The 23,446-nt window shown below is 38.3% G+C and overlaps 1 long non-coding RNA gene across 1 annotated transcript in view; it reads left to right on the top strand.

Annotated features, from left to right (window-relative positions):
• The window catches only part of LOC125106723 (uncharacterized), a 67,637-nt gene that overhangs the window by 1,040 nt on the left and 43,151 nt on the right, over window positions 1-23,446 (top strand). The window lies entirely within an intron of this gene.

Genomic DNA, 23,446 nt, shown 5'->3' with positions numbered 1-23,446 from the left:
CATACAGGAAGATCTGTAGGAAGAGAGGCAGAGGCACATTTGAGCACCTGCAAACAGTTTAATATGTCTACAGAACAGAGAGAGAGAGAGAGTGGACAGCATGAAGCTTTGCAGTGAACGTAAGAAAGCTGGACTTTATCATAGTGCGTATTTATATTGATTCAGGGTGAGATTTAATTTAGGTACTCAAAGAGGGGTAAGAGGGAGAGAGGTAGAAGTCGTGGATCAGGGAAGCCAGGCTGCATGAAAAGGTGTGTGAAGGCTGGAAGATGCTGATAATTTGAAGGTGTGGTAATAAGGGAATGGGCATACACCTTGCCAGACTTCTCATTGCTCTGTTTATATCCTGGCCCACAGTGTTAATGAAACTGCGGAATTATAAATGGGACATTGTTCAAAGGCTTATATTTAATTCTCTGTCCAGTCTTAACCAATGACTTTGTACAATGTAAGTATGGTTTCTGAATCCTGTTTATTCAGAATCCTCTCCACCAATTTTTCTCAAGAGTTAGTCTTTGCTAGACACTGTGGATTTGGGCCAAGGTGGATTCCTGACAGTATGAGTGAGGTCGAAACACCTGAGTCACATAAGATCCAGAGGGCAAGTAGGCAACCAGATCACTTCTGCGTTAGCCAGGTGTCTTGACAAGAGCTGAATAAAGAATTTTTCCTTTACAGGCATATGGCTTTAATTTGGGGAGGACAATTACCAGAATTTACTAGAATTTTGCAGTAAGGAGAACAGTGGTGTTTTGGCTACAGATGAGGAATTACTTGGTGCCACCATATCCTCCTGTAGGGCAGTAAGGGACAGCTTCACAAAAGGCTGTTCTTTTGCCAGTAAAAGTGAAACAAAATGAAATAAAGAACCTGAAATGATTAGCTATAGGGAATGCTGTGGATCAAACTTGTGTTTTTGCTCTTATAACTTACTGTTGATATTTCCTTCCTGTCCTTCAGGACATAGTAATAGGATACGGTTGACTTAGTTACATTTGTTGCACTTACACAGATAGTACTTATATTGTACCCAACACAATTCTAAGGACTTTATATATTAGCTCATTTAACTCTTTGATAATCTTATGAGGTAGGAACTATTTTTATTATCACCTCCAGTTTGCAGAAGAAAAAACAGAGTAATATGTCTGCAGTAAAATAGCTATTTTTTTTAAATTAAAGATTTTATTTATTTATTTATTTGACACAGAGAGAGAGAGAGAGAGAGAGAGAGAGAGATCACAAGCAGGCAGAGAGGCAGGCAGAGAGAGAGGGGGAAGTAGGCTCCCCGCCGAGCAGAGAGCCCAATGCAGGGCTTGATCCCAGGACCCTGAGATCATGACCTGAGCTGAAGGCAGAGGCTTAACCCACTGAGCCACCCAGGTGCCCCAAATAGCTATTTGGTGAAGTTGAATTTTGAACCCAGGAAATTTTGCTGTAGGATCCATGCCTGAAACCTGGAGTTCCTAAGTCTTAATATGAAGTAAAAATACTTGGGAAGTGTATTAAAATTCAGAATCCCAGGCCACATCTCCAAGATTCTGATTTAGTGTGTCTGGCAGGGGCCTGAGTATTTGCATCTTTAACAAATGTTTCATATACTTGTGAATGATACTCAGAGAAACACTGCTGTAAATCATAACATTAGCCTGTCTTTGTTACTGTTGTTGAAAGACTATGTTTCTGTTTCCTACTACCTCAGTATACTCTTTAATGCAAGGAAAAAAATGTGAAAATAATGACATTTTGATAACTATCTGTCATCTATCTATTCATCCACCCATCCATCCATTCATTCATCTATCCCTTTTTCCATCTACCTATCTATCATTTATCTGCTATCAATCTATCTTCAACATTGGATCTGTCTACATAGATATCAGTTTGAATGAAACTAATTTCAAACCAAATATTAAAATTCTGTATGATACCAAGTATCTCATCATACTACATTTTTAGCCATTTGTTTCTATTCCCCACAGACCCATTTGGAAATAAGTGTGATGAATCTAAAAGAAGACAATCCTTTCACTTTTGTTACTGGATTCTTACCATCAAAAGGTGACATTGTTTTATAGTTCCAGGTTAGAGTCAGAACTAATAGGTTTTTTGGTTTGTTTTAGTCATTCTATAATGGCCTTTTAATGCTTGTAACTATGTTTTGAGAATGTGACCTGACCTGTGGCATCTTTCTATTCATTAAGAAATGTCTAGTGTTTCTTTGGAGTTTTACTATACTCGTGCTATCTCTCTGCACATTTATGGTAAAAGATATGCTATTAGAGTAAAATGAATATTGAAGTCAATGTAAAAATGATTAGTTGAAAGGTACTATTTAGAATCTCATTTTTTCTATCAAAATAAAAGGGTTATCTGTTTTTCAAACTTACTTTTTATCTAAATTTAGGTATTCAGAAGTCCTATGTTAATTTGGTTAAAATTAAAATTCATATCCACTTGATAGAAAAACAGTAAAATGAGGACCTGGGTGGTATAGTTGGGAGCCTCTGATTCTTGGGTTTAGCTTAGGTTGTGCTCTCAGGGTTGTAAGATTGAGCCCTGCATTAGGCTTCATGCTCAGCAGGGAGTCTGCTTTCTCTCTTGCTCTCCCTCTACCCTTCTCCCCTCTCTATCTCTCTCTCTAAAATAAATAATCTATTTAAAAGAAAAGGAAGAAAAATAGTAAAAGAAAAAAATGGGGGGCACCTGGTTAAGCATCTGTTTTCTGCTCAGGTCATGATCTCGGGGTCCTGGGCTCAAGCCATGTGTCAGGCTCCCTGCTCAGGGGGGAGTCTACTTCTCCCTCTCCCTCTGCAGCTCCCCCTGCTTGTGCTCTCTTGCTCTCTCTGTCAAATAAATAAATAAAACTTAAAAAAAAAAACAAGATTTAAGTAGAATATTCTCTCCAGTTACAATTGAGTCCTCTATATTGCCAAAAGTCCTAGACAGATCTGTCCTCTCCCTTAAGGATGGTGCCTTCTGACACATAATAGAGGACAGCTTTCCTGTACCAACTCTTGCCCACCCATCTAATTGTAGCTAAGAGAAATGGTGTGAGAAGCAGGAGTTTTAGCTTGTAAAAAATGAGAGGAGAGGACAAGATTAGTTAGGGGCTAGAGCAAAGACATATTAACAGGGTTTTAGAAGCTTATAATTCTCAGTGTACCAAAGTAGCAAGAGCTAGAGAGGGAGGGAAGGGGAGGAACTTGAGTGAGTTAAGTATGAATTCCTTTCCGTATTCTCCTTTTGTTCTTCAGGGGACTCACGATCCCATGTGATAACCAGTCTTTCCTCAGAAGTAGCTTTTTCTTTTTGCCTTTATCCATGTGACCTTATTCCAGAAATCTTTGCATTTCTGGGCCTAAACACCAAAGAAGGACCAATCAGTTTCCCCTGTTTTCCAACTGAAGCTTTGTTTGGTACTCTGTAGGTGGCCTGGGTAGATCCTAACTTATAAACTTTCCTGTGAAGATACAATTATTTTTTATGTGTTCCTCCTCCTTAGTTTGAGGGTATAGAGTAGAAGTAAATATGTTTCAAAATGAATTAATTAACTTCTGCTTCAGGCCAAGATAGAGAAAGTGGGAACAAGTTTACCCTCCACCCTGAAACAATGAAAAAAAAAAAAAAAACCAGGAAAAATATATGAAATAAAAGTTATTAAGATAGTGAAGATCAAACAATGAAGAACAGTGACACATGAGAGATAGGGAGCTCTATAATTGTCCCAAATTCCTGCCTTGAATGGGTTTCAGGATTGTTGTGCAAGAAGAGAGGACCCAGGCAGAGCCAGTGGACCCCATGAATTGAAGAGTAAAACTGAAAGGCCAGGAGGCAAAAGCAGTTAAAGTTTGTGGGACAGAGTTCTGGAGAGAAGAAGCTGCAGAGAAGAGAAGCTCAGAAACCTGCTGAGGGGGCTCTTCAAGTTTTAAGCAGAATGCTGAAGTGTACATGTGATGAGAAAACTATTCTTGGCTGTGGAATGAATTTCCTAGGAAGATTAGAGGGAAAAGTTCCAGGAGCTCACAAAGGGCTAGAAATAGTACCTATTCCCATGAGCCAGATTGGAAAACTTAAAACTCATGGGGCATTGGATAGAGTACATAGAAAATTATTGCCTCAGGATGGCTCAGTCAGTCAAGCGCCCAACTCTTGGTTTCAGCTTAGGGCATGATATCACGATCCTGGGATTGAGCCCCACATCAGGCTTCACACTCAACAGGGAGTCTGCTTGAGGATTCTCTCTCCCTCTCCCTTTGTCCCTCCCTTCCACTTGTGCACATGCTCTCTCTCTCTCTAAAATAAATAAATAAAAACATAAATATTTGAATATTTATAAATAGAAATTAAATATATATATATATATATATATATGGAGAGAGAGAGAGAGAGATTGCCTGTGTAGTGGAGAATACTAATAGACTAAATGCTGCTTTGGTTCAACTTAACGAATCTCAAAAATAGGACTGGAAAGTGTCAAATTTTTTCCAAGTAATACGAACTCAAAAATATTTATTTATAGGAACACAAAGATATGTAGTACATACACCCCATGGTAAATTTCAAAATGTCTGGCATCTATTAAAAAGTTACCAGGCATGCAAAGAAATAAGAAGATATAGCCCAGAATAAGGACACCAAACCAGAACTAGCATAGATGTTAGAATTAGCATAAGGCATTTGAAAAGTTATTATAACTATATTTCATAGTCCCGCAACTAAAGAAAATGTTAAGTAGGAAGTTGGAAGATAAAAAAGGACCAAATTAAATTTGCAAAGCTGAAAACTATAATATCTTAGTTGAAAAATGCACCAAATGGGATTGGTAGTGGATTAGACGTTTCAAAAAGGAAGATTAGTGAAGGGCGCCTGGGTGGCTCAGTGGGTTAAAGCCTCTGCCTTCAGCTCAGGTCATGATCTCAGGGTCCTGGGATCGAGCCCCGCATCGGGCTCTCTGCTCAGCAGGGATCCTGCTTTCCCCCCCGCCCCTGCCTGCCTCTCTACCTACTTGTGATCTCTGTCTGTCAAATAAATAAATAAAATCTTTAAAAAAAAAGATTAGTGAATTGGAAGACATTGCAATAGAACATATCCAAAATGAAAGATAAAGACAAAAAGGAATAAAAAGTAAATAAATAAAGCATCAGTGAACTATGAAACAACTTCAGGAAGCTACAAATATCCATCATTCAATTATTAGAGTAACTAAATGAAAAATACTGATTATGCTGAGTGTTATCAGTTTCTTAAAAACTATGATCCAGCTATTTCTTCTTAGATGTTTACCCAAGAGAAATATAGTCATTTGTCCATACTTGTTCTTAAATGTTCATAGAAGCTTTATCTGTAACAGCCCAAATAGGATATAACTCAAATGTCTATCCAACAGGTCAATGGATGGTATATTGATCCATGTGTATGTTATATCCATAAAATGAACAGTACTCATCAACAAAAAGGAAAGAAGCTAGATGAAAAATAGTATATACTGTATGATTCTATTTATTTAAAATTCTAGAAAATTCCAAGTCTTCTATAGTGACAGCAAATGGATTAGTAGTTGCCTAAGCCCAGGGCAAAGATAAGGGTGGAAGTTAAGGGTATTCGTAAGGAATTAAGGAGGAACATAGGAGACCTTTGCAGTAATGGATATATTCATTTTCTTAGTTGTATCAGTGGTTTTGTGGTTATATACATTTGTCAAAATTTAACAAACTGTATACCTTAAATGTGTGTCATTTATTGCATGCCAGTTATACATATAATAAAGTCATTTTTAAAATAACTTTTTCCAAACTATGAACCACATATCTTATTTAGAAGATTAGAGACTCACTTAAAAATAAGACAAAATGGGAAAATTTTTGTTTCTTAATAGTTGGTAAGAGAGGACTTTCCTTCAAGTCAAAGCTCATTGTCTAGAACCTAGATCTTGAAGAGCTAAGGAGGGGCTAGAGGCATAATCTCTAGGCTTTGCCAGCTTAAGCTCTTTATTGAGTCACTAACCAGGAGACATCTCAGAGCCAACTTGGAAGGGATAGTCACTGAAGGTACAGAGCTGAGCAAATACTGTGCCAGGAGAGAGAAGACGAGAATAGATGAGAGAAGAAAAGGAGATGGTTATGAACTCAAGGAAAACATTAGTCAGGATGCCACATGGTAAGGGGTAGAAGAGTCTGAAAGTCAGGAATAGGAAGCTGTGAGGCTAAAAGGGATTAAACAGAAGTAGAAAGAGGCAAACTCAGGTCTAGGCCAAAGTGGGGGCTTCTGGTAAGTCATCCCTTTGGACTTACTCTGGTCAATGTTTTATGTGCTCTGCTAGTGTGACGCAAAGCCTAGAAGCAGAAGAAATGCACTCAAGGGTTATAAGATGTTATATAATTAATAAAAATTATTTTCTTAGGGGTACCTGGCTGGCTCAGTCAGAAGAGCACGTGACTCTTGATCTTGGGTTGTGAGTTCAAGCCCCATGTTGGGTGTAGAAATTACTTAAATAAAAATTAAAAAATTATTTTCTTATATAGATTATGGCAACATCTAGGTTGAAACCCTTGATGGATGCAGTATTAAAAAAAGGAATACAAATATTGTTTATTTAAATGTCAGTTATACTCAAAAAATACTCATAAATACTCAGTTACACACAAAAAAAAATCAGTTATACTCAAAAAGATATACTCAAAAAATGTGTTTTCTGACCTACTACAGGATCCCATCAAGGTATTTCTATTGGTCTGGGATATGAAAATAGAAGAGTTTTCAATCTATAGATGCCAGCTGATATTTGACAAAGGAGTGCAACTAGTTGTGACAGATTTTGTTAGTGATGCTTTATATTTTGCAAAGCATTTTAGAATTTACAAAATTGTTTCACATATATTTTATCTTGCTCATTTAGATATCTAATTTTTATTGAATTTATTAATTATTACACTGATAAAGATTAAAGTTATTAATCTATGCTAAATAATTTGTGAAGTGAATTTCATGGTAGGCAGAACAAGAAGAAAGATTCACTGTGGGTCATTAGCTAGGTTTAGAAATCATCAAAACAGAACTTTTCATAAGGAACTTTAGAAATAATTAAACCTGAGCCATATGATATATATCCAGTAGCTACACATTTGTTTTAAGTTTAAACTGACTAAAATTAAATAAAATGAAAAATTCAGTTCTTCAGTCATGGTATCAATAGTGCTTAATATGGTTAATGGCTACCTTATTAAATAGCACAAATATAAAACATTTCATTTTTTGGAGGAAGTTCTATTGGATAGTCCTGATCTATACAAATTCTCTCCCATTTTCCATGACTGAAAACATATTGATTAAATTGATAAAATTAAATTTAATTTTAGGGTTGAGGAATTTGAGGCCCAGAGAAATTAAATGATTTATGTAAATCACAAAAGAGCCTGAAAATGAGCCTAAATATCCTGACTTTCATGCAAGTGATCATTTCAGCATTTCACACCACTGAACTTTTACTGGTATGTCTTCTCTTGAATAAGAAGAGCTTGGGTACTCGAAACTGGCAAATAATCAAAGAATCATTTAGTTTTTTTATTTGTATTCTACACTTCTATTTGAAGTTAGGAAGAGCTAAAGCCCAGAAACTTTACTTCAAACAAAATAGTGATGTCACACTATAAAAACATGATCCAGAAGAACTTGGGTGCTTTCCAGTTCCCCTATTCTGTCCCTTTATACAAGTCCCCATTCAACCCACTCTACTCCATGCTGGGACCAGACAGTTTGTTTTTAGGTATTAACAGAAAGATAGGCAGATCTGCCTCCTCTTAAAATGTCTATGGATCGCCATGTGGTAAAGGGCTTGAATTTTCAAAGGTTACTCAGCAGGACTTTGAAAATTAAAGAAAGCCCAGATGAGATGTGGGGAGAGTGTGCAATTACATTTGAGAAGGTGCAGCCTTTCAACTGGGTGAATTCTTGATGAGACAGCAAAGTGAGTCATTATAAACAGTAGGCTGTCAATGAAGCCGGGACCCAGATTTGCCTTGGATCAGCTGCAATGCCAGTAATTTAACCATCCGAAGAAACCGTGGGAGAACCCTGGTAAACCCTTGGACCTGTTTTTATTACAGGCTTATGATCCTTATTTTTCTGAAAATGGGTAGAGAAAGGACTAGATAAATATTGAAGAGTTACTGTTGAAACTCAAGGGTTCTTTAAAAAAAAAATGACCCAGTATGCATGGTCATTTTGGAAGGTCAATGCTTTATAGCCCTTTACTAGCCTCAGGAAAAAATGATCACTTCCACATCTGAATTTTGGTAAAAGTTGTTTTTCCTGGACCACTGTTAAATTTCATCCAGCTTTTGGCAAGAACTGCCTTCCTGGACCCTGCTGGAGTGCTGGCTGACATGTTACATCTTCCACAGCGCAACAACTGTTCTACCGAATTCTGGGAGAGCAGCCTATTTTTGTTACCAGACGCTAGAGGATGCGTGACATGTCATTAACCTTCAAAACTGGCCCCGCACAAGAGTGTTGTCAACAGATGGTGACTCTGATTCTTTCTTTCCTGCCTTCTTCCCCCATCCCCAGGATATCTTCTGGCTCAGAATGCTCCTTGGTTTCAAAGGGAAATTTGTGTGTGTGAAACAGACATTGTGGAATGTGGAACAAAGACTAGAGCAAGGTTTCTTATGTTCATAATTGAGACTTACAGAAAATTAATGGGTAGAAGAGACCATCAGTAGTGTTCCTCTGCAAATATGGGCCAACAGTGATGAAATAAACCTTGATGCCGAGAGGCAGACTGTTGCACATCAGGGAAGGATAACTGGGGTGCTGGATGGAAGAGCTGAAAGCCAACATGGTCTTGGGATTTGAGTCTAGCTATTTCACTTTGAAAGTTCTCATTTTGCCCTCTTCATGTTTATCAGTGGAGGTCAATAGTAATTAGAAGATTAATTATCAACCATACCCCAAAATGTATCTTTGAAAACAGGAAGTTGATTGATTCATTCAGCAAATATGTATAGGGTTGTTTACAGTACACCAAGCACTGTGCAAAGCTCTAGGGATAAAATAAGAAATTAACCAAAGTGCCTGTCTCTAAGAGGCAGGCTATTAAACAGATCACTATAATATAGCTCTGATACCTTCCAAGGAAACACAGATGAGGAAGCGACAGGTCCACAAACTATGCCACAGGGATGCCATGGGATGCAGTTCCAGCGGTATGGAAAACCACATGGTAAATATGTCCCATCTTTCCTAAGCATCAGTTGTAATGAAATTCAAACTCTTTGTCCTAAAATGAGACATACATTAAAAAGGAGAAATAATTTTTTAAACAAATTTCTGTCACTTAGCCCAGGTACTAGTTCATTTTTCATTCTCCTTTCCAGGAAAAAAAAAATTAAGATCATTGGCCTAAGTAAGACTTGATTATCAGCTTTTGGTGTGGGTGTCACTAAATCCCTAAAAGGCCCTTTGCCTTCAGGGTTAGAAGTATCAGCGTCATACTGTTTACATTCATGTGGCACTGTATAGTTTACAAAGTACATTCAGTGGATTTTCCATCTCACAGTAAGCCAGTACACCATCTCTGCATAAGTCATTAGGAAATGGAAGCTCTGTGAGATTAATTTATCAGTGAAAGTCACAGGGCTGGTAAGTGACATCAGACTGAACTTTGCTTTTTCTGACACCAAATCCATTATTCTTTCTACTTAATCATTCTGCCTCTCTTTCCAATAATTAAAAATTAGAATACCAAGGTCAAGGATTTCTAGCCCCTTTTTTTTTTACTCATTTCCATTTTCTTGCTATCTCTTTAGGAATGGAGGCTAAAAGTAAAGAAGAGCAGACATTATGTGATATTGACTGGAAGATTCTGAGAGGCTGGATGAGTCAGAATGCTCCACTTTATATCTGGGAAACCTTAGGAACACTGGCATGTAAATGAATGATGGGGGAGCTTGGTTAAGTAGGGAGTGCAATGGTGATAATTTAGGAACCTGTCATGAAAGATTTCAAGGTCTGTTGCTAGATTTTGGTTCACTGATTAGGTGGACTTGACACACATTGTATTCCTTGTTCTCTCATGGGTACTTCATGACCATGGACTTGATGATTTGACTTTTTCATACATCAAAATTAAAGCACAATACTATATAAAAAACTATCTAACATAGCTGAAATTTTGGGAGGATATGACATCAGGAAAGTGATTAAGATCTCCATCTTAAATTAGGTAATCTGGAAGCATTATGGACTGTGTTGATACTTATTGAGAAAAAAAACAGGCTAAACCACATATTAATTAGCAGCACTAAATTCCTGAATTGCATATATATATGCAATTCAGGAATATATATATATATCTATATATATATAGATATATATATATATATTTCACATGTACCTCCCTCATCAGATTAAATAGGGCATTTCTTATAATAATTGCAGATTCGAACAAAATCACACACTCTGTTTCAAGATTTAAAAATTCAATGGCTGAGACTAAGAAATGACAAACTAAAGGAAGCCACAGGATGTTTGCCAATTATTGTTGGCAGAAAACAGGATGACTCATCCTGAACATGTGCTTTCATTGCACAGGACAATGGAGCATGATGAAAATGTTCAACTTATTGAATATTGTGGACATTTTTGTCATTCAGTTTGTAGGAGACTGTTGAGATGCAACCATAGACTACCAAGAATGCCAAAGTGACCCATGATTCCGTTTGAGAAAACTGATAGTAGAAAGAAATAGAATAAAGAAAAGAGTAAATGGTTTCAAAAGAGACTGTGTGTGGTGGATCCCAGGAAAGTCCAGGTGGAGAAATTCCAGAACTTAGGAAGGAAATGTAGTATTGCCAGTGGGAGGCATTACCCATTGCCAAGAGATAGGGAATAGGATTCATTTCTGGGGAGAAGGAAGCAAGTGTGTTTTGGTTACAGGAGGATGGGAACATTTCTGGAGTTCTTCCTAATGTGACCTTGATAGGGTATCCTGTCCTGTCTGATACCTCATCCTATAAAAATATACAAATAGATGGGGCACCTGGTTGGCTCAGTCAGTTAAGCATCTGCTTTCAGCTCAGGTCATAGATCCCAGGGTTCTGGGATCCAGTCCTACATGTTCAGCGGATAGCCTGCTTCTCCCTTTCTCAGCCCCTCCCCCTGCTCATGCTCTCTTTCTCTCTTTCTTGCTCTCAAATAAATAAATAAAATATTTAAAAATATACCAATAGAGAGGGAAAAGGCTGGTAAGTTGGTTTAACCTCCATGAACAAGCCCAGAGTCACTGAGACTCCTAAAAGGACTGAGAGGCACATGTGGGGTCAGGGGCACATATGGGATATCTCTGTACCTTGCACTCAGTGTTTCTGTGACTCTAAAGCTGCTATAAGCGATAAAGCCTTTAAAAAAAAAAAAAAGAAAGGAAAAGAAGAAAAAGGACTGAGTTGTTGACAAGGTCTCAGTTATCAAGACTTTCCTAATTTAACCAGAGGGCATTAACTGAAGCTCGGTTTTATCCCTGACTGGCTCTGTTACTTGGGGTAAGCTTGCCTTTCTGGGCCCGTGTTTCTGTATCTAACTAATGAGAAGCTTCCTCCAGATTATCCTCAAGGTCTTTTCCAGCTGGAAAGTGCTGTGATTCATGCAAGGAAAAATATCGCTGTACATTTAACAGTCTCAGAGGGAGGCCCAGTTTTGCCAACAGATAAATACCTTGAGTCATTTTGCCATTTCCCCAGGGAAATATACACTCTGTTATTATAGGTCTGCAGTAACAGGTGTGTTGTTGGGGGGGGCACGAACTGAGGAAATGATTATTGTGAGTGGGGAACGGGGGTATAGATGGAGAGGATTAGTAATGAAAGTTGTGCTCTGGATCGGTTTTCACCATAACCTTAGCCCTACTGTCTAGAGGGAGATCCTAGATTTCTATTTTCTCATTCCGTTTGCAACCCTCGAAAACGTTTGTTCTGTTGGGGCCCTCTTTATAAAAAGAGTGCTCCATTGGTCCAGAACTGTAAAAGTAAACCACAGTAGGTGGGTAAGTGGAATCCTGTGGTCAGTTCTACTGCAGTGTAGATGTTGCCCGTCCTCCCCAGGGCTGCAAGCCTGCAGGCATAAGTGCCCTTTAAGGCAAGCTGCCTTTCCCTGCATTCAGCCCTAATAACACCACAGTGAATACTGCAGGAAAAACGATTTGGTATAAAGCAACACCAAAGCAAAAGGAGCCTTTTGTAAACAAATCCTTGCAGCAATCTTGGTTGGTCTCTAAATATTCTTGCAATCCATTCACTCCAACATGAGACCATCTGTTTGTGAGCCAGCAGAGCTTTTCATTTGGAATCATGACACTCTGCAGGCAGTTACACGGAAGAAAATCTTTTATCTCAGCTTTCAAAAAGCTCCATTAGGCAGATTCTTTTTCTTCTTTTTGGAACAGACCCCTGCTTTTTTGGAGGAGGTATGTTCTTGACAAGTGCTCTTCCCAGATGCACTGCATTGTAATTCAAACCCCAGTAACTTGATCAGCTTTTGACATTATCAGATTGGAGAGAGAAGCACTTCTGCCTGAGGCTCTCGCTGCAGAGGTGAATGGCTGCTGCACTGCTCTCAGGAGGTCCTCACCTCCCAATGGCTCATTTCAATTTTTATGTCAGAGCTGCATGTAGAGACCTATCGGATAGCACAAGAAACAGATGTTGGTTCCTTGACTCAAATCTCCAAGCTCTCAGAATATATGAATACTGGTATTTACATGGCATTTATCTCACATTTCTTGGGATGGTCTTGATTTCAATTCTTTTTCTTGATCTTTGATATTGAAAATGTGTTTTTTTTTCTTACATCAGTGGTTCTCCAACTTCAGTGTACATTAAAATCATTTGAGGATGCTTATTAAAAATGAAGACTCCCATGCCCTTCTGCGATTCTGATTCAAAAGATCTGAGGTAGAGCCAGATATTTCTATTGATATTTAAATCTTTTTATTGAGTGGTCACAGACAGTAAGTGCTCTACCTTAAGTTCGCAGCTCAATCAGTTTTTTAAGACTTTTATGTTTTTAGAGAAGTCTGAGGCTTCTAGTAAAATTGAGAGGGAGGTACAGAGATTTCCCACTTATTTTCTGCCCCCACACATGCACAGCCTCCCCTTTATCAACATCACTCACCAGAACAGTACATGTTTTATTAAGGATGAACCCACATCGACACATCATCATCACCTAAAGTCCATAGTTTATCTCAGTGTTGGACAAATGTGTAAAGATATATATCCATCATTATAAAATGCAGAGTATTTGCTGCCTTGAAAATCTTTTGTGCTATTCCTAGTCATTCCCCTTCCCCTGCTTTCTCCACCCTCCCACTGACAACCTCTGAACTTTGTATTCTCTGTAGTTCTACTTTTTCCAGAAAATCATGTAGTTGAAATTGAACAGTTATGTAGCCTTCTCAGATTGGCTTTTTTTTTTTTTATTTCTTTTCAGCGTAACAGTATTCATTGTTTTTGCACCACACCCAGTGCTCCATGCAATACGTGCCCTCCATAATACCCACCACCTTGTTCCCCCAACCTTCCACCCCCCACCCCTTCAAGACCCTCAGGTTGTTTTTCAGAGTCCATAGTCTCTCATGGTTCACCTCCCCTTCCAATTTCCCTCAACTCCCTTCTCCTCTCCATCTCCCCATGTCCTCCATGTTATTTGTTATGCTCCACAGATAAGTGAAACCATATGATAATTGACTCTCTCTGCTTGATTTATTTCACTCAGCATAATCTCTTCCAGTCCCATCCATGTTGCTACAAAAGGTGGGTATTCATCCTTTCTGATGGAGGCATAATACTCCATAGTGTATATGGACCACATCTTCCTTATCCATTTGTCCGTTGAAGGGCATCTTGGTTCTTTCCACAGTTTGGCGACCGTGGCCATTGCTGCTATAAACATTGGGGTACAGATGGCCCTTCTTTTCACTCCATCTGTATCTTTGGGGTAAATACCCAGTAGTGCAATTGCAGGGTCATAGGGAAGCTCTATTTTTAATTTCTTGAGGAATCTCCACACTGTTCTCCAAAGAGGCTGCACCAACTTGCATTCCCACCAACAGTATAAGAGGGTTCCCCTTTCTCCACATCCCCTCCAACACATGTTGTTTCCTGTCTTGCTAATTTTGGCCATTCTAACTGGTGTAAGGTGATATCTCAATGTGGTTTTAATTTGAATCTCCCTGATGGCTAGTGATGATGAACATTTTTTCAAGTGTCAGATAGCCATTTGTATGTCTTCTTTTACTTAGTAGTGTGCATTTAAGATTCTTCGAGGTCTATTCATGAAAAGAAATGAGCTATTTCTTTTTAGCACTGAATAATATTCTGTTGTCTGGATGTAGCAGCATTTATTTTTCCATTCACCTACTGAAGAACATCCGGTTGCTTCCAGATTTGCTTCTGCAATTATAAATAAAGCTGCTATAAGGATCCACATGCAGGTTTTTGCATGGATATAAGTTTTCAACTCCTTTGGGTAAATGCCAGTAAGTGTGATTGCTGTATCAAATAGTAAGAGTATGTTTATTTCTATAAGAAATCATCAAACTGTCTTCCAAAGTGGCAGTAGCATTCTGTATGCCTACCAGCAGTGAATGAGAATTCCTGTTGTTCCACAGACTAGCCAGGATTTCGTGTTGTTGGGGTTCTGGATTTTGGCCATTCTAATAGGTGGGTACTGGTATCTCATTGTTTTAACTTGCATTCCCCTAAAATGCAAGGGGATGTGGAACATCTTTTCACATGCTTTTTGCCATCTGTCTATCTTCTTTGATGAGCTCTCTTTTAAGGTTTTTGACCCATTTTTTTTTGAATTTACCAACTTTTTTTTTTTTTTTTATAAACATATAATGTATTTTTATCCCCAGGGGTACAGGTCTGTGAATCGCCAGGTTTACACACTTCACAGCACTCACCATAGCACATACCCTCCCCAATGTCTATAACCCCACCCCCCTCTCCCAACCCCCCTCCCACAACCTCCCTCCCCCCAGCAACTCTCAGTTTGTTTTGTGAGATTTAAGAGTCACTTATGGTTTGTCTCCCTCCTGATCCCATCTTGTTTCATTTATTCTTTTCCTACCCCCCCAAACCCACCATGTTGCATCTCCCCTTCCTCATATCAGGGAGATCATATGATAGTTGTCTTTCTCCGATTGACTTATTTCACTAAGCATGATACCCTCTAGTTCCATCCACATCATCACAAATGGCAAGATTTCATTTCTTTTGATGGCTGCATAGTATTCCTATATATATATATACCACATCTTCTTTATCCATTCATCTGTTGATGGACATCTAGGTTCTTTCCACAGTTTGGCTATTGTAGACATTGCTGCTATAAACATTCGGGTGCATGTGCCCCTTCGGATCGCTACATTTGTATCTTTAGGGTAAATACCCAGTAGTGCAGTTGCTGGCTCATAGGGTAGTTCTATTTTCAACATTTTGAGGAACCTCCATGTGGTTTTCCAGAGTGGTTGCACCAGCTTGCATTCCCACCAACAGTGTAAGAGGGTTCCCCTTTCTCCGCATCCTTGCCAGCATCTGTCATTTCCTGACTTGTTAATTTGAGCCATTCTCACTGGCATGAAGTGGTATCTCATTGTGGTTTTGATTTGTATTTCCCTGATGCCGAGTGATATGGAGCACTTTTTCATGTGTCTGTTGGCCATCTGGATGTCTTCTTTGCAGAAATGTCTGCTCATGTCCTCTGCCCATTTCTTGATTGGCTTATTTGTTCTTTGGGTGTTGAGTTTGTTAAGTTCTTTATAGATTTTGGACACGAGCCCTTTATCTGATATGTCGTTTGCAAATATCTTCTCCCATTCTATCAGTTGTCTTTTGGTTTTGTTAACTGTTTCCTTTGCTGTGCAAAAGCTTTTGATCTTGATGAAGTCCCAATAGTTCATTTTTGCCCTTGCTTCCCTTGCCTTTGGCGATGTTCCTAGGAAGAAGTTGCTGTGGCTGATTTGACCCATTTTTTAATTGGATTTTTTTTTCTTACTACTGGGTTTTAAGAGTTCATTGTATATTTCATGGAATACTATGCAGCCATCAAAAGAAATGAAATCTTGCCATTTGTGATGATGTGGATGGAACTAGAGGGTATCATGCTTAGTGAAATAAGTCAATCGGAGAAAGACAACTATCATATGATCTCCCTGATATGAGGAAGGGGAGATGCAACATGGTGGGTTTGGGGGGGTAGGAAAAGAATAAATGAAACAAGATGGGATCAGGAGGGAGACAAACCATAAGTGACTCTTAAATCTCACAAAACAAACTGAGAGTTGCTGGGGGGAGGGAGGTTGTGGGAGGGGGGTTGGGAGAGGGGGGTGGGGTTATAGACATTGGGGAGGGTATGTGCTATGGTGAGTGCTGTGAAGTGTGTAAACCTGGCGACTCACTAATAATATGTTATATGTTAATTTAAAAATTTAAAAAAAAGGAGTTCATTGTATATTTCAATAACAGTCCTTTAAATTCAGAAGTATTTTTTTTTTCTTCAAAGATTTTATTTATTCATTTGACAGAGAGAGATCACAAGCAGACGGAGAGGCAGGCAGAGAGAGAGGGAAGCAGGCTCCCCGCTGAGCAGAGAGCCCGATGCGGGACTCGATCCCAGGACCCTGAGATCATGACCTGAGCCGAAGGCAGCGGCTTAACCTACTGAGCCACCCAGGCGCCCCAATTCAGAAGTATTTTTGCAAGTATGTTCTCCTAGTTTGTGGCTTCTTTTCTAATTCTCTTGATATTATCTTTCATTAAAGTTGTTATTCTTTTAAAGATTTTATTTATTTATTTGTCAGAGAGAGAGAGCATAAGCAGGGGGAGCAACAGGCAGAACAAGCAGAGGGAGAAGCAAGTTGTCCACTGAACAAGGAGCCCAGTGTGGACTCCATCCCAGGACTCTGGAATCATGACCTGAGTCAAAGGCCGACACTTAACCAACTGAGCCACCCAGACATCCCTAGAAGCTGTTAATTTTAATGAAGTCCAGCATATCAATTATTTCTTGCATGGATATTGTCTTTGGTGTCATTATCTAAAAGGCATCATCATACTCAAATGGCTCCCACTTCTTAGTCTCATTGTATTCCTGTCTGTCTCTCCAGTGTTGAGGGCAACAGTTTGCTCTGTGTCCTTCCTTCTCATGAATCCAAGAAGAGTTGTTGATTTTTCAGTCTATTCAGCTTTTTGTTTGTTGTTATGATGGAGTGGCAACTGCCAGGTTCCTTACATGGGAAACTGAAAACCGGAAGTCCTCCAATCCACTCAGTTTTTATGTATGTGTACATCTGTGTAGCCACCGCCTAGATAAAGCTGTGGAATGTTCCAACACCCCAGAATGTTTGCTGATATCCCTCCCCAGGCCAACTCCACCCCACCCTGCTCAAGATAATCATCATTTTAATGATTCCAGGAATCTGCTTTTTTAACCAGCTGCTCAAGTGATCTGGATGCATGTGTGTTTCTTCATCTTTTGAAAATCAGTGGATTGAGTACCACGGTTGGGAAAAACTCACCTGTTGTTCTGAGGCTAAACTAGTAGAAATAGTCATGTAATGGATAAATTTAACATGCCTGTCAAATTAACTTTTCTGAGAGAGATTTAGGAAACCCCCGAGTCCAGAGGATGCTGCCAGTTACAGAAAGGCGTGCCTGGAATGTGACTGATGGAAAAGGAAACTGTAGCCCCCATTCAGCTGGATTATAATTCACTTGTCATGATCTAGGGTGTTTGATGGTATTTTATGAAAGCACTCTTGATACTGGGAAGTTTTAATGTCTGTCAAGCACTATTATTCAGCCAAAGGCTGTAAGACCTATTTCTTTAGCTAGAAACAACAATAGTTAATATTGTTGGAACATCTTAATTAATTCTCACAACAACTCTATTAAGATAGGCTTTTGTCCCAGGAAACCAATATCAATTTTTTGGAAAGAGAATATAAATAATGCTAAAGATTTATTGAATGTTTCCTGTGTGCCAGTTGTTGTGCTTAGTGCTTTAAGTGGGTTGTCCCTTTTTCCCTTTATTCCCATACTCAGAAGAGGAAAATCAGCACTAGTGAACTTGCCCAAAGTCACTAGTAAATCTGGAACCTAACCCTAGTCTCAACCATATCCTAATCACGTAGCTTTTAGCAAATCTCTCCTGTCTTGAGACTATGTAACTTCCTTGGTTTTAATTTAAGCCTTTTGAAGGATAATTTAGAGGTCTAGGTGTTCATTCCCATCAGAAGGCATACACTCCAACCAGGAGATAATATCCAGCAAAAATTCATAAATTGGCATTATGGTTTGTATATCATAATCTTGTGAGTTTGGTCAGTGGGTAAATGGACCTCTAAAGGGCTGAACATCTCTGTGTACCATGATAAAAATTAAGTTTTAGAACTTGAAAACTTGAAGATAATAGCTAGCCCAGGATAATTCCGCCATGATACTATCAGCAAACTTAGCTTCATCTCCTAATCAGGAATCCCTATGCTTTACTTCCTCTGGTTCCACATGAGGTTCTGTCCTAAAGGATCTACACATTCAGTTTTTCTTTACTTGAAGAATCTCAAAGATGGAATACAGATTTAGGGAGGAAATTTATTCTTTCTTTAGTTTTTTCATTAAAATATACATACAATGATGATGAATATTAGTACTTAAAAGTCTTGTCCCCTGGTTTTTTTTTTTTTTTTTTTTTTTTTTTGGCTGTACTATAAATTTTAGTGGGAAAAAAAAATCACCTCAGAGGTGTTTTCCCAGGCAGGCTTAATTTCTTTTAGAAATGAGAGTGATGGTGCCATATCTCCATTCATGAATAATTCCATTTCCTTTTGCTTGTTTATAGTAAGCAAAATCCAAGTGTATTCTCATAAGTAGATGACCAATACCAGTCTTCTGCTTTTCCATCACATTTCAGCACAGAGCACACATGGTACTTTTTAGATACATTTGTTCGTACCCACATAGAAAGAGCAAATGTCCTTTTCTGACACTTTCTCTTAGCTTTAACCTTGAACTCCATCTATGGGATACAGCATTCATCAGTGTAAAGAGCAGTTTGATATCAATGCTGGCAGTACTCCTGTAGTCTGGAGATACTAATTCTTATGGGTCTGTTCTGATAAATGCACAATCTTGTAGCCTCTGAAGCAATTTAACAGGGACTTAGGAGCCTCTTAAGCATTTAGAATTTATTCAATCATCTATCAATTAACCTATTAGAATATATACTCCATAAGTCAGAGATTTTTATCTATTTTTCATCATTTTTTCTGTCTCCTAGTACCTAGAATATAATAAGTGCTCAATAAATATCTACTGAATAAATGAATCCATCTGTCCATCCAATGTTTACTACCCATCTTAGCTAAGGTAATTGCATCTTTATTTTTTTAATTTAAATTTTAGTTAGTTAACATACAGTGCAATATTGGCTTCTGGAGTAGACTTCTGTGAATGATCACTTACATACAACACTCAGTGCTCATCACAAGTACCCTCTTTAATACCCATCATCCATCTAGTCCATCCCCCACCCACCTCCCTCCAGCATACCTGTTTGTTCTCTATTGTTAAGTGTCTCTTATGGTTTATTTCCATCTCTCCTTTTTTCCCCTTTCCCATATGTTCATTTGTTTTATTTCTTAAATTCCACATATGAGTGAGATCCATAGGGCATTTGTCTTTCTGTGACTGACCTTTTTCACTTAGCACAATACATTCTAGTTCCATCCACATTGTTGCAAATGGCAAGATTTCTTTCTTTCTTTCTTCCTGTTAATGGCTGAGTAATTTTCCACTGAATATACATACCACATCTTCTTTACCCTTTCATCAGTCAGTGGACATTTGGGATCTCTCCACAGTTTGGCATTGTTGATAATGCTGCTATAAACATTAGAGTTCATGTACCCCTACAAATCTGTATTTTTGTATCCTTTGGATAAATACCTAGTAATGCAATTGCTGGGTCAAGAGGGCAGTTTTATTTTTAACATTTTGAAAACCTCCATACAGTTCTCAAGTGGCTGCACTAGTTTGCATTCCCACCAATAGTGCAAGAGGATTCCCCTTTCCCTGCATCCTTGCCAACACCTGTTGTTTCTTGTTTTGTTAATTTTAGCCTTTCTGACAGGTGTAATGTTGTATCTCATTGTGGTTTTGATTTGTATTTCCCTGATGATGAGTGATGTTGAGCATCTTTTCATGTGTCTGTTAGCCATCTGCATGCCTTCTTTGGAAAATTATCTGTTCATATCTTCTGCCATTTCTTAACTGGATGAATTGGTTTTTGGGTGTGGAGTTTTATAAATCCGTTATAGATTTTGGATATTATCCTTTATCAGATATGTTGTTTGCAATTATCTTCTCCCATTTTGTAGGCTGCCTTTTAGTTTTGTTGATTGTTTCCTTTGTTGTGCAAAAGATTTTATCTTGATGAAGTCCCAGTAGTTCATTTTTGCTTTTGTTTCCCTTGCTTCTGGAGACATGTCTGGTAAGAAGTTGCTTCAGCCAAGGTCAAAGACGTTTCTGACTGTGTTCTCCTCTAGGATTTTGATGGTTTCCTATCTCACATTTAGGTCTTTCATCCATTTTGAATTTATTTTTGTGTATAATATAATAAAGTGGTCCAGTTTAATTCTTCTGCCTATCGTGGCCCAGTTTTCCCAACACCATTTATCGAAGAGATTGTCTTTCTTCCATTGTATATTCTTTCCTGCTTTGTTGGAGATTAGTTGACTGTATAGTTTTGGGCCCATTTCTGGGTTCTCTATTCTGTTTCATTGATCTATGTGTCTGTTTTTGTGCTACTACCATACTGTTTTGATGATTATAGCTTTGTAATATAGCTTGAAATCTGGAAATATAATGCCTCCAGTTTTGTTTTTCTTTTTCAAGATTGCTTTGGCTATTTGGGGTCTTTTATGGTTCCACACAAATTTTAAGATTGTTGTTCTAGCTCTGTAAAATATACTGGTAGTATTTTGATAAGGATTGCATTAAATATATAGATTACTTTGGGTAGTATAGACATTTTTAATAATGTTTGTTCTTCCGGTATAGGAGCATGGAACACTTTTCCATTTCTTTGTGTCCTCTTCAATTTCTTTCATAAGTGTTCTATAGTTTTCAGAGTACAGATCTTTTACCTCTTTAGTTAGGTTTATTACTAGGTAGGAATCTTATTGGTTTTGTTATAATTGCAAATGGGATCAATTCCTTGATTTCTTTTTCTGCTGCTTCATTATTGGTATAGAGAAATGCAACAGATTTCTGCACATTGATCTTATATTCTGCATATTTGCTGAATTCATGTACTAGTTCTAGCAATTTTTTGGTGTAATCTTTCAGGTTTTCTACACAGAGTATCATGTCATCCGCAAATAGTGGAAGTTTGACTTCTTCATAGCAGATTTGGATGCCTTTTATTTCTTTTTATTGTCTCATTGCTGAGGCTAAGCCCTCCAGTACTATGTTAAATAGTAATGGTGAGAGTGGCCATCCCTGTCTTCTTCCTGACCTTAGGGGAAAGGCTGTTTGTTTTTCCCCATTGTGGGTGATGTTAGCTGTGGGTCTTTTATATATGACCTGTATGACGTTGAGGTATGTTCCATCTATCCCTACTTTGTTGAAAATTTTTATCAAGAAAGGAGGTGCGTGCATATTTAGGTGCACATATTTAGGCTTCCCCTAAATGATTAAAAGCAGCTCCCCTGTCTTGCCATTTCATATAGCTTTAGTTGAAATAAGTACTGAAGTATATCAGACTGATGAAATTTTTCTTTATTTAACCATCCTGCTTCTCAGAAAAATAAATTGAGTTATTCTTCTGATGTAGATCGTTTAAACTGCTGTAGTAGATGTTAAATAGCAGGTTTTGGTCAACTTTCACTAAGCAATACCAGTTTGTTCTTCTAATTCCAGCTTTCATTCATGGAAACACAAATTCATCTGTTTGTTTGTTTGTTTTTTGTAATAATCGAGAAAGTTACCCTTGAAAGGAGTTTGATTCTCTAATAGGATAGATAAGGCATGACAGAAGAACTAACTCCTAAAAGGCCACATTTCATTGATTGGGTATTTATGATCAGTTGGACTAAAAGAAAGAGAAGAAGGAATGGCAAAGAGAACACTTGTAGGGCTCAAGTCCCATCCAACTTCCCCTGCCTGCTGAGTAGCAATGGTGCTGATCATATTCCTTCTCATATATGCACTACTATCAGGTCATAAACAAATAGATAGAGGGCCCAGCTGTGTGTAGGTCTCCATGGAACAGTTTTGATCTTGAACTGTTTTAATGCTCACTTTGTAACTTCAATTCCATCACTTTCTCTCTGGTTTATTCTTTGTAAAGTCTCATTGCCTGAGAGCTTGCCACCCTAACACATGCCACCTTGTGTTGTTGAATTCTATACAGGCCTGGAAAATGAGCATATTCCCAGATGTGCTAAATGATTCTGTTTTGAGTGAACTGGAAGTGCCCAAGGCTAGACAGGGGTGGCAGAGTTTGGTAACACCATGCCCTGACTGATTGTCATCGAAGCCACTGTTGCTACAGAAACCAGGAAATGCTCAAATCCCAAGTCTCATTTGCATATCCCAAGGGCTTCTCCTTCACTGCTAGTGGAATTAATTACCCCAAAAGCTCAGAGACATAATCTTACAGAACCTTGAAGACATAGACAGTGGGACTCCTTGCAAAGTCAAATCTTTGTGGATCATTCAAGTTAATTAATATTGAGTAGTAAATGCTGCTAAAAATTCAGGGCTTCATGTATGGCAGGACTTAATTTATCATTACTCTGGGGTTAGGTTGGTAGATTAGCATGCACTGGGACATGTTGTTCACAATGATGAAGTGAATGAAATGAGTTGGAAGATAGAAATATTATTACCATAGAATGTTATTTTTGCATGGCAGTAAACATAGTTCGTCTCAGCTTCACTTTACTAAGTCTGTGGGGATTTTTGCTCTAGATGTGTGTAGAAAAAGTATCTTCTATGAGATGAGATCCTGTTCTTTGAACTTAGGTTCCATCATTCATGGAAAAGGGCACTGTACGAGGCCCATAGTCACATACACAAGACCATGGTTAAGAAATCAGATTCCACGAAAGACTTCCTGAGTTCTAACCTGGTTCCTTATTTAAACTAGCTCTGTGACCTTGGACAAGTGCCTTAAACTTTTTAAGCTTCTGTAAAGTAAGAGGAATAATAGTACTTGTTTCATAGGATTAAATGAGATAATGCATCTTTTTATTCTGGACATAGTATCTGGAAATCAGGAAGCGTTCAATAAATACTGGCCATTTTATTACTGTTATTGTCATTGGAAATAGAGTTTGAAAGGGGAGTGAGGCTAAAGAAAAGTAGAAGATGGGCAAAATTTG

This window comes from Lutra lutra, chromosome 8 (assembly GCF_902655055.1).
Source record: "Lutra lutra chromosome 8, mLutLut1.2, whole genome shotgun sequence".
Taxonomy (NCBI): Eukaryota; Metazoa; Chordata; class Mammalia; order Carnivora; family Mustelidae; genus Lutra; species Lutra lutra.
This window is presented reverse-complemented; position numbering and strand designations above follow the sequence as displayed.